The sequence below is a fragment of the Lagenorhynchus albirostris genome, chromosome 14 (genome assembly GCF_949774975.1).
Source record: "Lagenorhynchus albirostris chromosome 14, mLagAlb1.1, whole genome shotgun sequence".
Lineage (NCBI taxonomy): Eukaryota > Metazoa > Chordata > Mammalia > Artiodactyla > Delphinidae > Lagenorhynchus > Lagenorhynchus albirostris.
The window spans coordinates 50,547,338-50,563,208 of NC_083108.1; the positions used below are offsets into that span (position 1 = coordinate 50,547,338).

General features: G+C 36.8%; 1 protein-coding gene across 1 annotated transcript in view; it reads right to left on the bottom strand.

Annotated features, from left to right (window-relative positions):
• Positions 1-15,871, bottom strand: part of GREB1L (GREB1 like retinoic acid receptor coactivator) — a 260,596-nt gene that overhangs the window by 130,945 nt on the left and 113,780 nt on the right. The window contains exon 2 of the mRNA XM_060121360.1: positions 1,503-1,610. The gene's annotated coding sequence lies outside the window, so the exon portion shown is untranslated. The remainder of the gene's footprint in view (positions 1-1,502; positions 1,611-15,871) is intronic.

Genomic DNA, 15,871 nt, shown 5'->3' on the forward strand with positions numbered 1-15,871 from the left:
TTTTTAAAGGTTTATAATATCCTGCTTTGGGGTCAGTCAACAGCTTGTTAGAATAATTTTAAAATTAATGTAAGCTCATTCCTTACCCACCTCCCCTCCCCACCCCCAGACATGCCACTTTCTGCTCCAAGGAAAGAAAAAGGTGGTATTTCAACAGTGTAAAATTCTTCACTGAGAGACAAACATTAAAATGATAAACATTTTGGAAAGCAAAGTACACTTCAAACCCTAACTGTTCTTTCAGACCTATATTGACTCTTATAGTAGTTGCCAACATTTGGTAAGGATTATCCTTCCATTAGACAAAAGCAAGCATTCCTTAGATAAATCAGGAGTTTTTGCCATGAGACTCATAAAACCTTTTCACAACACAGATTTTCAAGAGAATCCTTTAAGGTTTTAGGAGGCTGCTCCTTTTACTCAGTAACAAAATACACCCCATGGTGTCTCACTGACCCCACTCAGCTGTCCTTTGACCTCTTCAATTGTTGAAGCCTAACTCCAGGGCCCGCAGAATTTGCCTCCCATATCAAAAAGGCAATGTTGCTTCCTCCTAGCACCTGGTGTAACAAAACGCAACAGTTCTCCCTCTCTCTGTCTCCTCTGCTCCTTCTCAGACCATTTTCCAGATGTTCCAGGCCCAAATGTTAAGCCATTACTAGGTTTCAGGATCTGCGTGGTCACCATGAAGGAACAAACAGGGACCCGGCTAAAGTGGCAATGACCCTCTTGTTCTTTTTGGCCTCAAAAGGATACGATGGGTCATAAAAGAGGAAAAGATCTTTGGCCTCTTTTGGAAATGCCAGGCTATTGAAGCACGTTTTAACTTCCAAAAGGAGGGAGCCAGTCTTGGGTTATGCCCTGAACAGACAAGAGTTACCTAAACAGTATCCCTAAATTCTCAATTCTAAGCACACTTTTGATTTTCTTTGACATAGGAGGGAAAAAAGGACAGTATCACCTTTTTTTCTTTTCTAAATTAAAAGGCTTCCAAAAATAGAAAAAGAAAACTTTTATAAAATTTTTAAAACATACATCTCAGGATACTATTATATGATAAAAAGTTTAAATATATGTGGTCACTAGATATGGTTTGGGTTTTTCTGCAGAGGCCAATAATCTAGATGTGTCTCTTGTTAGACAACTTGAAAGATAAAACCACAATCAACAAAGAAGAATCGAGAACTGAACTCTTATTGTCTTAATTTAGGTATACAGGAAATATAACACAGAGGCTGTTGTAAGAAAAAAAACCTTGGAGCTGAGAAAGTGTTTTGTTTTGGGTGTTTTTTTTGTTTTTGTTTTTGTTTTTTGGTGGAGAGGATGGGGGAGGGGAGAGGAAAGCAGGGAGGAGAGGAAACAGAAGGAGAGGAGCTCTTAGAAATATCTGCTTCATCAGTTTAAGTACCAAAGACAGTAGCTTTATCTAAATTCTAAATATATTCCAAAAAATATTTGATCTTAAAAAATTTGGAAGGGGGCATATTATAATTGTACAATACCTTGGTTTATTTATTAACATTTTTGAATCACGTTCATGATTAAGTTGGGCTGTCAACACTTCAGGGAGCCTGTTGCCTAGATTTTACTTGTTTAAAGCTTTTTTGTACCTGCAAAAACATAAAAAATAATATATACGTAAAGACATGAGTTAATTTCCAAATGCATTATATTCCATAATACGGTAATTTAAATATTTACAATTCTACAAAAATTCCAATTAGAAATGGATTATCAAACTCTTACACAACTCCACATGTCATAAATGGCAAATATAGATATTCCTCCTTCTTTATATACTCAAAAAGAATTTCTTTTCTGAAGAGTTCCCCCTACTAAATATAAGTTGAATAAATCTGTTAAGTCTGCATTTTGGACAGGTGTTACCATAATGCTTAAAGCCCAGAGACTATTTTTATTTTCAGAAATGAAATTAGTGAAAGGTAATTTCCTTACCCTAAGGAGTTTGAGTTTTATAATCTCTGGTGCTTGACCAAAATTTACCTTCCCAAAGAAGTATCAAAAATTTAAAACATAACTATATTGATTAAAATTATTTTTCTACTTTTTGAAATGAACGCTTTAATAATTTCCAAGGAAGAAAGCCTGCAAGAATAAAAAGAGCTACAGTTTCCTACCCTTTTGAGTAGTGTATTCTTAGAAGAAATTAAATAATTATAATTACATATAACTGGTTGAAAATTACAGTGTGCATATTATTCTCTCTGCTAGATTATAGTCAATATAAACTATTGCATGGAAAAAATAGAAAATACAGTCATAAGGCATCAAGTGAAATAAAAACTATTTGTCATTGTTTTTTACATAACTTAGAAGTGTTTCTATTTTGTTACTGTGTCTAAAAAGAAAAGAGGATTTTCTTAAGAATGTTCTAATTTCAAAATGCATATTTATGGCACTAAAACATTTAAAGTAATATTAACGTATATTTCTAAAAAAAAAGCTTTCATTTTATTCTCCTTTTATGCCAACTTGAAAGAGAGAAAAGAACCATTTTAGATTCTGAAATAAAAATATCTTACCTCTCTTACTGTCAGAAGAACGTCTTCAGGCAAAAGAACAATTAAAAATGCAAGTCGCAGATTTTCAAGCTCATGTATTTTGCACCCACCCACCCACAAATAGACATCTTCTTGTAAGTCAGGAGTCTTGCTCCCTCCATCCGAACCCAAGATTACCCCATATGGTCAGCAAGGTCAAACTGCATTACTGCCAATGAAACTATATGACTCCACAAGGACCTTAATGATTTTAAAAAAAGGTCAGTAATCCAATTCCAATTGCTTCAGAGTCTAAAATTGCTAATTTTTGGCCACGTGCTGCACACTTCACCTGCTAGTAATGACATTTTTGTATTTTCTTCTAATTACACTCAAAGCTAAGACCTTTGGCCCCGGGCCACAGACCCCTACTCAGGCTGCACACATTCTCTTAAACGACCTGATCCTTTGTTGTCACTCTTACTCTTTCATCTATTATTTACACCCGTAGAGAAGGAAGATACTCCACCATTTGTATAGCTTAGAGCTTCTAATCATCTTAATTTCTTTGCCTTTCAACCTATGGTCTTTTTCATAGACGAACGCCAAAAAGTTTGACAAAATCATTTTTTTCAACCGCATACACACACCACCTTCCCCTGTCTTACTCCCCGGCCAACCTCCTTCCTGTTCCTTCTCTACCACAGAAAGGACTTTGTATCAGCTGGGATTCACAAATTTTGACGTTCACCAACAAAATGAATTTCTAAATATAATACAAAATCTCCGCCTTGCTCTCACAGATCGATAACGATTGTATTTCTCTCATCAAAGAGCCTATTAAATTAAGTGGAAGTTTACTTAAAATTACTTAATGTCTGCCCCCCAGCCTCCCTAAGGCATAAGCATAGAATTTTCAGAATTCCACTGCAAAAATATCAAAGAAACTTCAGTAAACAGTAAGGATGTTAGTTATGTAGCTGAAACTTTTCAAACATTTTATTATCTACAGATGCTCAAATGCTTACAAGAAAAGAAAATAAAAGAAAAGAGGAAGGAAAGCATAACAAAAAAATACATATAAAGAATATTTATCTGTAATATATTACAGATAAAAGAATTTGTAAATCTTTACCACATTTTAAAAGACTAGTTCTCCAAATAGTAAAATCCTTACATAAAACATTCTATATCTTTGTAATTTCCCAACACTTTTCCCACACCTTTTTTTAAAAAAAAATGTCCAGACACATTTTGAAAATCCAAAGCACAGAATTGTTTACCATGATGCAGATGTCCCCTTCAGATCACAGCAGCCACCCCAAGACTCTGATTTCCAAGATGTTTATAAAAGGACATATGATCCATCTTTGCTCTCTCTTCCTCTATTGCTCAGCTTACTCTTGATTTCTAACAGTATTTCCTTGTTGTCTGTCCTCTCTGCAGACCCTGAAACCCCTTGTCTTTTCTTATTTTCACCATTTGCTTCAACCAGCAGTTCACTGGAGACCCATCCATCTTGTAATGCCTAAAGTGACAGATGCTCTCAGGAACCACCACACTGCTGAGTGAACAAAAGATAACATCACCTCTAGGAACTCCAGAGAGAAATACAACTGTAACCTTAAGACAGGGGCTGACCTGACAGACATTGGACCATAAACCTCTTCTAAGCAAAAAAGAAAACAATTGCCACACACACAAAAAAATCTGACACAATCAAAGGCAGAAAAGAGTGATTATTTGTGGATTGCCTTTTCACTCTGCAGCTCACTTTTCCCCCCTCAATGCTTTTATATTGGGGCAATTCACTTGCCAAGAGGCAAGAGAAGGTCTTGGGGAAAAAAGCCTTCCTCAAGTATCTTCTTTCATTCAACAATATTCAAAGTGAAATTCATTTACATGTGTGTTTCAGTAAATTTAAGGCTTATGATACAGCATCCTTAAGGCTGACCCATCTCGTTTGCATAAAGCAATATCTAGACTCAGAAATGCTGGCTCAGTTCTGCCGCTGTGAAAGGCATATGCATACTTTGCAAATTAAAAACACGTTAGAAATTAAAAAGCAATACATAACACAATGTCAACAATATGTGTAGCTCATAAAAGAAGCTCATCATTCATTCATCAGACAACCTCCAACTTGGGTTAAAGAGACGGTTAACAAGAGGATTCTGGGAAGGACTACAGCTCTCTTTTTTAACAAAGAAAAGGTCATATTAACATCTCCCAGCAACAAACTAATGACATGGATGCTGTAGATGCAGGGGACTCTGCTTGATGTCATCTAGGTTTTTTTGGGTTTTGGTTTTCGTTTTTTTAAGTATCTTACTTAAAATCTTCATGCAGCTAAAGACAAATTTAAACTCTAACATTTAAATTTAATTTTAAATTAACTCTAACATTTAAATACAGTGAAGGGAAATTTTAGAAGAACAGAAAAACAACAACTGATTTGGCGGGCAATTAAGAACATTGTGATCAATGGCAATTATGAGGATTAACAACCCGTTTTTATAACAGATATCAAGGAACACAGAACTCTGCTGCAGCTAAATTCATCATCATTTTCAAACAGGGTAAATGATACAAATATCTTTGTTAAATCTAAAATAAAGAGTCAAGTGCTCAAGAAAAGTTCTGTCAACCTTATTTCTAAGAAGAAATGTCAGCATTTACAATGGCATTTCTTTAGTACAAATATTTTAATTTTTCTTTAAAATTTTTGCACAAAAAAACCTTTAAGTTACACTTATTTTTCTTTGGAGTCACTAATGACTCTTCTCATCCCTATTTTACTAAAAAAAATATAAAATTTAAAAGATACTTTATTTTATCTCTTGCATTTGGATTATTTGTTGGGTAAAAGAAAAATTTTCAACTTGATAAATCAACATATCTTTTTCTTAAACATTGTTTTATGTTTCCTTTATTTCCTCAAACTCTTCAGTGTATCTGCACAAATAAGATAATACAAATATTTCACAATCTCAGAATTTTCTGATTTTTATTTTAATACTGGCAAAACATAATGCATATAAAATAATTAAATGAATATATACAATTAGGTAACTCAATGGGGAAAAGATTAAGTAATTACAGACTGCTTATCAATATATAAAGGACTTGTTCTAATATGGACTTGATCTTTAACCAGACAACTTTGTTTAATACATATTGACCTTAGGTAATCCCCCCAAAACTGCTGGTCCAAAAGCACCACATCGTTCAACACTATCAAACTTTGGCATTAATATCAAGAGAGAGACGTGACCTTGAAATGACAGTTCCATTGCAGAAACTCAAAAAAAGACCCAATTAAAAGATCTACTTTAAACACAATAGGATCAATATTGCATGCAGGAAAAGTACACCCCTGTGGAAAGTTCTTATTGTTTGACTGATCAAAAACAAAACAAAACTTTTCTTTTTTCAGGGACTCCTCCAGATCACAGTCAGTGCCAGAAATCCACACAGGAAAAAAATCCATCAAAATGAAACCCTAAAAGGGTTTACCCTTCACCATCCTATTTGCACTTCAAAACCCTGTAAGGCCTTCAGTTAAAGCCCAGGGCTGAACCATTTCAATAATAAGAGAGGTGGCCAGCAGTAATTTATCTCCCATTTGGCCTCTGGACAGAGCTGTAATGTCTAGGAAGCTTCCCTTCCCTGACTCGAACCCTCCCCCAAGTCTCAACCTTCATTTGTGCAGCTTTGGATCTGCAATACCTTATAAACAACTTATATGCCCCTTCCAATCAGATGCAAGAACAGTTTGTAACTCAAGATTTGAGTACATTTTCTTGGCAATGCTTTCACAAAATGGAATGCTGCTGAGGTAATCAGAGCATTGAAAATACCAGGTTAAATTTCAGGTTCTCTTTGTTGTAATAAGTTGGAGAAGAAAGAAACTTCCTTAACTTCAGACTTTTTCTTCTCACACATGTTGATTGTTGTCAGAACTTCTTCAACTTTTTCCAATTTATACCTTGATATCCTTTACATTTTGGGCTACATCAGCCAACTTCCTGCAGTGATGTTCATGTAAATTTAAATCCTTGCATTGTAAAATATCTTAACAAATCCAAAAAAGTGGAGATTTCACAGGTCACAGACTCCTGGGTCAAAAAGACCTTAAAAACGTATCAGACCACTATGACTCAACTGATTTATTCTACATTTGTTATCAAATTTGAACAGTAACTGTCATCACACGCACTCACCCAATTTTCCTCTAGTAAGATAAACACCAAACAATGTCAACAGCTATTTAAATTGAAATATAGGTCCCAGAAGTTATCATATGGGAAACAGTGAAGTTATTCCTTAAAAATGGAGAACATTTTGTCACTAGGCATGAATTTTCTATTTTAAAATTATGTTCATATGCTTACTAGTATACAAAGAAGATGAAAAATATATGCACCCTTTCCCCTACCTGTTCATTGTTTTCTGTTTTCATTTCAATGACAGGAGTTTGTTTTTCTAATTGATTCTGATAAATTCCATCTGAATGCCACATTAACAACTTGCCCTAAATGATTCCACTATAGTGATTCTGGTTTTATAAGATGAAAACTTTCAAGTTATTTCATCAACTTTATAAATTTAGAGACTCCACAGGCAAATATAAAAGCATTTCATTTAAACCTAATATCAGTTAAGAGAAGTTTAAAAGAATAAAATTAAATATATGACTGATAGTTAAAAATACAAGAAACAGATTTTTGTTAATTAAAAGAAAAGAATTATTTATATTTTGGTGATATTTATCAATAAAAAATATTTTCTTCCATTAAAAAGGTACAACTAACTATCCTTACATCTTGTTAGCAAATATTTTTCATTTTCAGAGCTCCAAATACCACAAATTCTAAAAAAACCAACTCTCACAGCCAATGACTTTACTGCATGCTACCAGGTCAATGAATCTCAGATTTGTGCATGAGATAACATAAAAATTCAAACTGCATATATAAACCAAGAAAAATAGATAACTGAAAAAACCTACGGGACATGAATTTTTATATAACTGAAACAAACTTTGTCACTAATAATAATATTCAGGAAAACAAATTTCTTAACCTACCACATGACATTAAAAAAGAAAGCTTTCCTCAGAGAGTCAACAAGAGTAATTGATCCACCACAGAGGAAATATTCAATCTTCATTAAATATTTATTCAGTGCAATAGGTTGTTAAGTCTATTTAGACCTCAAAGAAGAAATAGTTCCTGTCTGGTAGGAATCGGGTCTTGGGAGAATTGAATGGAGATGAGAGGCAGTTCCACAAGTCATGACACTATATTTCAAAATGACAACGCTAAAAACTGGAGGTGTGCTACAAAATGTATGCTACTACTTTGAAATCTGACACAGGGACTTCCCTGGTGGCACAGTGGTTAAGAATCTGTCTGCCAATGCAGGGGACATGGGTTCAAGCCCTGGTCCGGGAAGATCCCACATGCCGCAGAGCAACTAAACCCCTGCACCACAACTACTGAGCCTGCGCTCTAGAGCCCGCAAGCCACAGCTACTGAGCCCGTGTGGCACAACTACTGAAACCCGTGCACCTAGAGCCTGTGCTCCACAACAAGAGAAGCCACCGCAGTGAGAAGCCCGAGCACCGCAACAAAGAGTAGCCCCCGCTTGCCGCAACTAGAGAAAGTCCACGAAGCAACAAAGACCCAATACAGCCAAAAATAAATAAATAAGTAAATTTATTTAAAAAAAGAAATCTGATACAAAGAAACTGATACTTTAAGGGAGTATTAATTTTAACAAGTTTCGACTGGGTAAGTGAGCAACTTGATTTCCTATTCATGTAGCACAATAAGATTTGGATGTCCAAGATCTGCGGTTCCCAACCTTCCCACCATAGCCATGTCACCTGTCTTCTCTGGGCCTGTTTCCATATCCATAAAATGAAGGATAAAAGTAATACATTTCCAGATCAAAAACACTATGGTTGTAATGGGGGAAGGGAAAAGATCCCATTCACAATGGCAACAACAAAAAGAACACTCAGGACTCATCTTAATGACGGACCTGTGATAACATTTTTTAAATTGCCAAAGTTGATTTGGGTGATTTAGTGAAAATTTACGCACAGAGAAATATGCTGAGTAGAGAAGCCTAATTGTAAAATTACTTGTTTCTCAAACAAAATAATAAACAACACAATTCCAATCAAAATAACAGTAGAATTTGGGGAGAACATTATGAAAACACCCATAAATTCATAAGGAAGATTATCAAAGAAAAGATGGGAAAAACATCTTTTCAAAAAAGGTTATAAGGGGAGGCAAGTCAAAATAAATGTTAAATTATAACATAAGAGCTTTTGGCCATTAAATCCATGCCATTAAATCCAGTGAATATTTTTCGGTTCTCATCTAACATTCCTTCTGAGTATATTTCTTGAAATTTCCTTTCCTTCCACTGGATTTCACCTTACAACTTTCTGGCTTTCTTCCTTTCCTATGCTGCTTTTCAATTTCCTTTGCACTCCCATATTACACTACCCAGCAATGAAATGTTGGCATTCCACTGAGTCTAGTCTGTGGTAGCCATCTTCCAAGATGGGCCCAATGATTCCCACCTCTTGTGTAATCCACTCCCACATCAAATCAGGGCTGACTTATGTGATCAGTAAAATATGGAACAAGTGACAATGTGTGATTTCCAAGGTCATAAAAGACATTGCAGTTTCTGCCTTGACCTCCTCGATCACTTGCTCTAAGACGGGGCAACCACTGTGTTGTAAGGACACCCAAGCAGCTCTCATAGGTCCTCATAGGTAGGAACTGAGGCCTCCTGCCAACAACCAGGACCAACTTCCCCAGTTGCTCTCCTTGCCTCCTCTCTGGCACACTCCAATCACTTCTCTGCATCACAATGCAAATATAATCATGTCAACTCTTTGCTAAAGACTTTTGAAGTTTTATACTGCTGAGGATAAAAATCAATATTGGAAATGTCCCTGCCTATCTCTCCAGCCTTATCTTGCACTGTTCTCTTCCTAAAGGCGGTTCTCCAGCAACACTGACCAACCTTTAGACACTTATGTTCCTGCTGCCTGTGATACCACCCATCCTTTTACTTTTGCCTACTTAAATCACCTCATCCTTTAGATCCCAACTGAAGCACTGCTTCCGTAATCTCCTCAGCCCTTTGCTGAAAGCTCTCATAGAAACTTATTCATCTCCTGCTTAACTTTTAATTCACTTTTGAGCTATATAATTTGATGATCAATTGTTTTAATGTTTGCCTTTCTTCCTAAATTCTAAGCTACATTGAAAGTAGGGACAATGTTTTTGGAGTTTTGCCTATTACTGAAATCACAGCACCTATTGTGGTGTCCTCCTACATAGCAGGCACGCAAAAATATTGTTTGAATAATTTAATAACTTAAAATACAGGGCCGGCACATGAATGAGAAGCTCATTGGTGACAGTCCAAAAAAACCTTATTATCTATAAGGATTATTATATGATAATTGAGCATTATAAAACAATAAAGGGAAGAAGGAATTGTTCATTTAATTATACTGAAGTAATGATCAACAATTTATAAAGTAACAGCTAACAAACAACTTAGAGTAGACACTAAAAATAAATACCAGACAGACAAAAGGTTAAATTTAAATATCTATACCTAAATACATTTATATGCCTACCCACATAAGACCAAATAAAAACTAAGAGGAAACAGAATTAAATATTTTTCACACTGATATTTATCATGTACCAAGATTTATTATGGTATCATAGTGAGAATTTAGCTTTCTAAGCCTGGAAATCACAAAGGGTAAGATTGACAGATTTGACTAGTGAACATATCAAACTTCCATATATTTAACATCTAAAACAAAAAGAAAAACTTTTCTAGCTAATGAAAAGAGTTAATGTCTACTATGTATATAATAAAGTAGAACATTAATATCCCCACTCCTGGGCACAACTTACTATTCCATCTATAGGGAAAGAGTTAAGCACATTATAGTAACAGCAACAACCACTACCATTTACTGAGTACCTACCATGTACCCCATGTACATTGTCTCATTTAACCTCACAAATCCATCCATAAATGGAATTCTATAAAGCTATAAGAAGTATATTTCTGACATAGAACTATGTTCATAATATATGAAATGGAAAATATAAAACAGTAGGTTCCCATTTCTTTTTTTTTTTTTTTTCTTTTTGTGGTACGCAGGCCTCTCACTATTGTGGCCTCTCCCGTTGCGGAGCACAGGCTCCGGACGCGCAGGCTCAGCGGCCATGGCTCACGGGCCCAGCCGCTCCGCGGCATGTGGGATCTTCCCGGACCGGGGCACGAACCCGTGTCCCCTGTATCGGCAGACGGACTCTCAACCACTGCGCCACCAGGGAAGCCCGGTTCCCATTTCTATGAGGAAAGAAATACATAAGTAACCTATTAAGATAAAGAGCTAACAATATAAATCCAAACAATGTGATGTAAATTTAAGACAACCCTCAGAATGGGAGAAAATATTTGCAAACGAAGCAACTGACAAAGGATTAATCTCCAAAATATACAAGCAGCTCATGCAGCTCAATGTCAAAAAAACAAACAACCCAATCCAAAAATGGGCAGAAGATCTAAATAGACATTTCTCCAAAGAAGACACAGGGAGGGGGAAGGGTAAGCTGGGACGAAGTAAGAGAGTAGCATTGACATATATACACTAGCTATGTGTATTACATAGCTAGTGGGAAGCAGCTGCATAGCACAGGGAGATCAGCTCAGTGCTTTGTGACCACCTAGAGGGGTGGGATAGGGAGGGTGGGAGGGAGACGCAAGAGGTAGGGGATATGGGGATATATGTATACATATAGCTGATTCACTTTGCTATACAGCAGAAACTAACATAACATTGTAAAGCAATTATACTCCAATAAAGATGTTAAAAAACCCACAAATTTATGTAAAATATATAAATACTGGGTGATGTGTTTATAGAATGTAATTTTTTTCTTCATGCTTATATTTTCCAATTTTCTATAAGAAGTGATTTCAAATTTTATGCATGCTGCAACTTAACTAAGCTCTGTTTTCTTTTATTATTATCAACATCATCACCATTACTATCTTCATTGACTTTGAACATTTGATATTTGCAAAATATTGACTTTCTTATTTGACAAGTAATACCTTTCCACATTATAGGTTTATTGTAGGCAAATGGACAGTGACAAAAACAGTTTTATGAATGTACACATAGTAAAGACCTACAAATAAATACAGCTTGTCCTAATACCCCATAAGATATCATTTTTACTATCATAAGCCAGTGAATTTGTTAAATTTGCTTGCTTATGTGGAACTTTGAAAAAATTTTCCATGACAATATAGGAAATAGTCCAAAACTGAAAACCCCTAAGATGAAAGACAAAGTTCACAGGAAAAAGTGTCAACTGGGTTTTTTTTTCCCCAGTACAGATGTTTTTAGACTTTCTCCATCCATATCCCAAATTCCCACTCCTAAGCCTTCCTCTACTTCCTATAAATGTTCTACCTTTCTTTAGTCCATACTTGAAAAACATGGGATCTAATCAGTTGTTAATTATTGTCTTTGCTGGTGACTCTTACATCTAAATCATTGGCCATAAAGTCTTTTCTTCTGAGTTGCTGCTCTCCCCTCAACCTCAGTATGACCATTCATTATGTCTAAAATTAATGTCTAAAACAAAACTCATTAAAGTGAAAGCTATTCCTATTTTCCAATTTCATTGTTTTCATTTATTCACCTAGAAAGTACTGGGAACTGTGCTAGAAAGGATGATAAAGGCAGTCCCTAATCTCAAAGAGATCCCAATTTAAAGTGAAGACATCTGTACATGCATAAATGTTTAGTAGCAGTAAGAACAAAGTACTATGAAAGCACAGAGAATGTAGCAATTCTGTTTAGAGAAATGAAGAAAACATCAGAGAAGAGATAAGATATGAGTGTCTTTAAAGGATAAAGTAGGAATTTGCCAAATAGAATTGGGAGGACCTCCCAGAGCAATATAACAGAATGTCAAAGGCATGGTATATTTTTAAAATATGGAAAAGTTCATTGTTGGAGGGCACTGTGGCAAGAGAAGAAAATTTTAAAAGTAGGTTGGGGCCAGCCTACAAGGGACCTTATACGCCAAGTTAGGAATTTGAATTTAATCCCAGACGCAGGAGAAAGCCAATGGAAGTTTTCAAAAAAGGAATTAACATAATCGGATTTTTTTTTAAATAGAAGGTAACCCTGGTGATAGTGCGAAAGTTGGATTAGAGATCAGGAAAGTTGGATTGGAGACCAGATAAAAGGTTCTGCAAGAGTCTAGGAAGTGGTGATGGAGACTGCCCACAATCAGGACAGAAGGAACAGAGAGGAGGGGCCCTTTCAGTAGGCAGTTAGAAATTCGGGACTCAGGAGTGGGGACTGAACAGACAGATCCTGGAGACAGACAGCTACCATACAGATAACTGAAAGCAGTACTGGTGAGATTTCCTAGGGGCTGCGGCTGTTGAGAAAGCATGTGGAGTAAGAAGTTCAATGAGGGAAGCCCAAGAAACATCGTCATTTCACTGTCAAGCAAAGGCAGAGGAAAACCCAGCAAAGCAGGTGGAGAAGGAGCAGTAGGAAGGAAACCAGGAACCAACGGGGTTGTGAAAGCCAAGGGACAAAAGGGTTTGGAGAAATGGGAGGTGGTCAACAGTTTCAACAGGTAAGAGAAGTCAAATAGGATCAAGAATGAAAATGTGCCATGGCGTATAGCAATAACTCTTCCAAGAAGTATGGTGAACTAGGATGGAAATAAGTTGGCAGCTGTAGGAAAGGTAAAATGGCAGGGGAGAGTAATTAGAAGGAGGGATGCTTGTAGGAGGAGATTCTTCCCTCAAAGAAAAGGGAGAGGTGACAGTACCGAAGAGAGGAGATGATTAGTGGAATAAGGTCCTAAAAGGGATAGAGAAGGGAGAGAGGAACAGCATGGAAGCCACCCATACATGGCAGAACCACAAGACAGGAGCCTGGGTCCCTGATGACAGCAGAGATGCTTTATCAGCCTTAGACAATTACCTCCAAACTTTATGTGGGAAAGAAATAAACCTCTAACTTGCTGTTTAGTGTATCCTGTCATTTGCAGACAAAGGTAATCCTAACTGATATAGGAGAGAAGGGTGTTGAAAAAAAAAGCAAGCACCTCTCAAAAGCATGAAATAGCACAGTATATACAGAAGACAAGACCAATCTGGCATTACTAGACTACCAAGTGGGGGAGAAGGAGGGGGAGGAAAGGAAGCCATGTTTTTAATCACTTGACCATGTTATCCTTCATGCAATTACATACAATGTATTGAAGGCCCAGGTGTGAGGAGTTGAGACTGGATACTGTAGATAAAAAATAGCCACACAAAAGGGCGTTAAGCAAAGGACTGATATGTTCCACGTTTCGGCTTTGAATAGATTCCTCGAGTTTCAGACTGGAAGGGGATCGTGAGAAGGCAAAACAGCATGCTGTGAGAGTGTTGAGAAACCTCTACTATAGTTATGGGGAGAGATTATGATGCCTGCATGGGTGCAGTGATGGTAGGGTTAATACTTAGGAATTAAACACTTAGGAATTAAATAATTCCTAAGGAATTATTAGGAAATACTTAGGAATTAAATCATTAGGAATTGGTGACTAATGACATGGGCAAGCAAATCAGGATGAAGCTTAGGTCTCTACCTTGCCTTGTTTTTCTCCATCGCCACCGTTAGTGCTTCAGTTCAGGCATGCCACGACCTCATGTATTCACTTAACAAATATTTATTTAGTGCCTTTTACATGTCATGTCCTGCAGATACAATGGTGAACAAGCTAGAAATGGTCTTTGTCCTTGTAGATCTTAGTTAGGGATACCAGTGCTGAAAGCTTCGCAAGTGCTGTCTCATTTCATCCTCAGAACACCCTAAGTAAGATATTAGTATTATGATTGTCTGCATTTTTCAGGTGAGGTAACCCAGTCTTATAAAGTTTAATCATTTGCTCAAGATCACATGGCTGGGCTTCCCTGGTGGCGCAGTGTTTGAGAGTCCACCTGCCGATGCAGGGGACACGTGTTCGTGCCCCGGTCCGGGAAGATCCCACATGCCGCAGAGCGGCTGGGCCCGTGAGCCATGGCCGCTGAGCCTGTGCATCCAGAGCCTGTGCTCCGCAACGGGAGAGGCCACAACAGTGAGAGGCACGCATACTGCAAAAAAAATAATGATAATGAAAAAATATATATCACATGGCTAGCCGATAAGTGGTGGTGTCAGGAATCAGACCCAGATCCATCTTACTTCAAAGCCATGTTTTTAATCACTTGACTAGGTTATTTCTCATGCAATTACATACAATGTATTAAATAGTATGACAAGCAATACAATGGTTTGGATCATTGCAGCCTCCTAACTAGGACACTCTTAAAGCCTTGGCATGTTCTGGCCAAAATAGTTTTTCTAAAATGCAAATTGGGGAGGATGATGGTGTCTTCTCTGATTAAGGGCATTCTGAGGAAGAAGATGAGGTTTTGAATGGAAGGTGATGCACTCAGGTCTTAGAAATATTGATTTTGAGATGGCTGTGAAATATCCAAATGGAGGTATCCAGCAGTAATTTGATAGATGAATCTGAAGTTTAGGAATCAGGTTGGAGACAAAGCACTTGGCATCACTAGTTCTTAGAGGTCAGCTGAAGTCAAGGCAATTACTGGGACTCTTTAGGGGCTCCTAGAAGTGAGAGGAGCAGCCTGCTGAGAAAAGGGCAGTTGGGTAGAGGCTAGAAGAGAATGGAGTAGATTTGAAATAATTACTTAAGAAAAAGGAGACAAACTCAGTCTAGGATAGTCAAAGGTATAATTAAGTTGTATTTAGTATTAGGGAAAACAAATTTATAGGGATATCAATCTGAGCAGTGGGAGGATTTTCTACCATAGCAATCACTAACTCAAGAATAGGAAAACTTGCCAAAATTTCATTATTTTACTAGTTTCTTTCTTTTCTCCCAGGGTGAGTTCCTGAATTGACTTGCTAATGAACACTTGACCTGTCAGGTTCTATTTAAGTCCATCTCCCCTTTGGACTTTGAAATTTTCAAAAAGTCCTTGGAGACTTGGAAAACCTTTTTTAAAAATCGTTTTTATTCCTAGCAACTTGCAAAGCATTGTGTGTATACTTGTTTTATCTCCAGGTTGGACTATAAGGTCTCTAAGGGCAGGAACTGTCTCACGCACAGTATGTCCTCATTAAACGTTTGTGAGATTGGAAAGACTTTAATCTGTAAACCTCAATGTAGACACTAACCAACTGTCTATTACTATCAAGCAGTGATTTTTAAGTT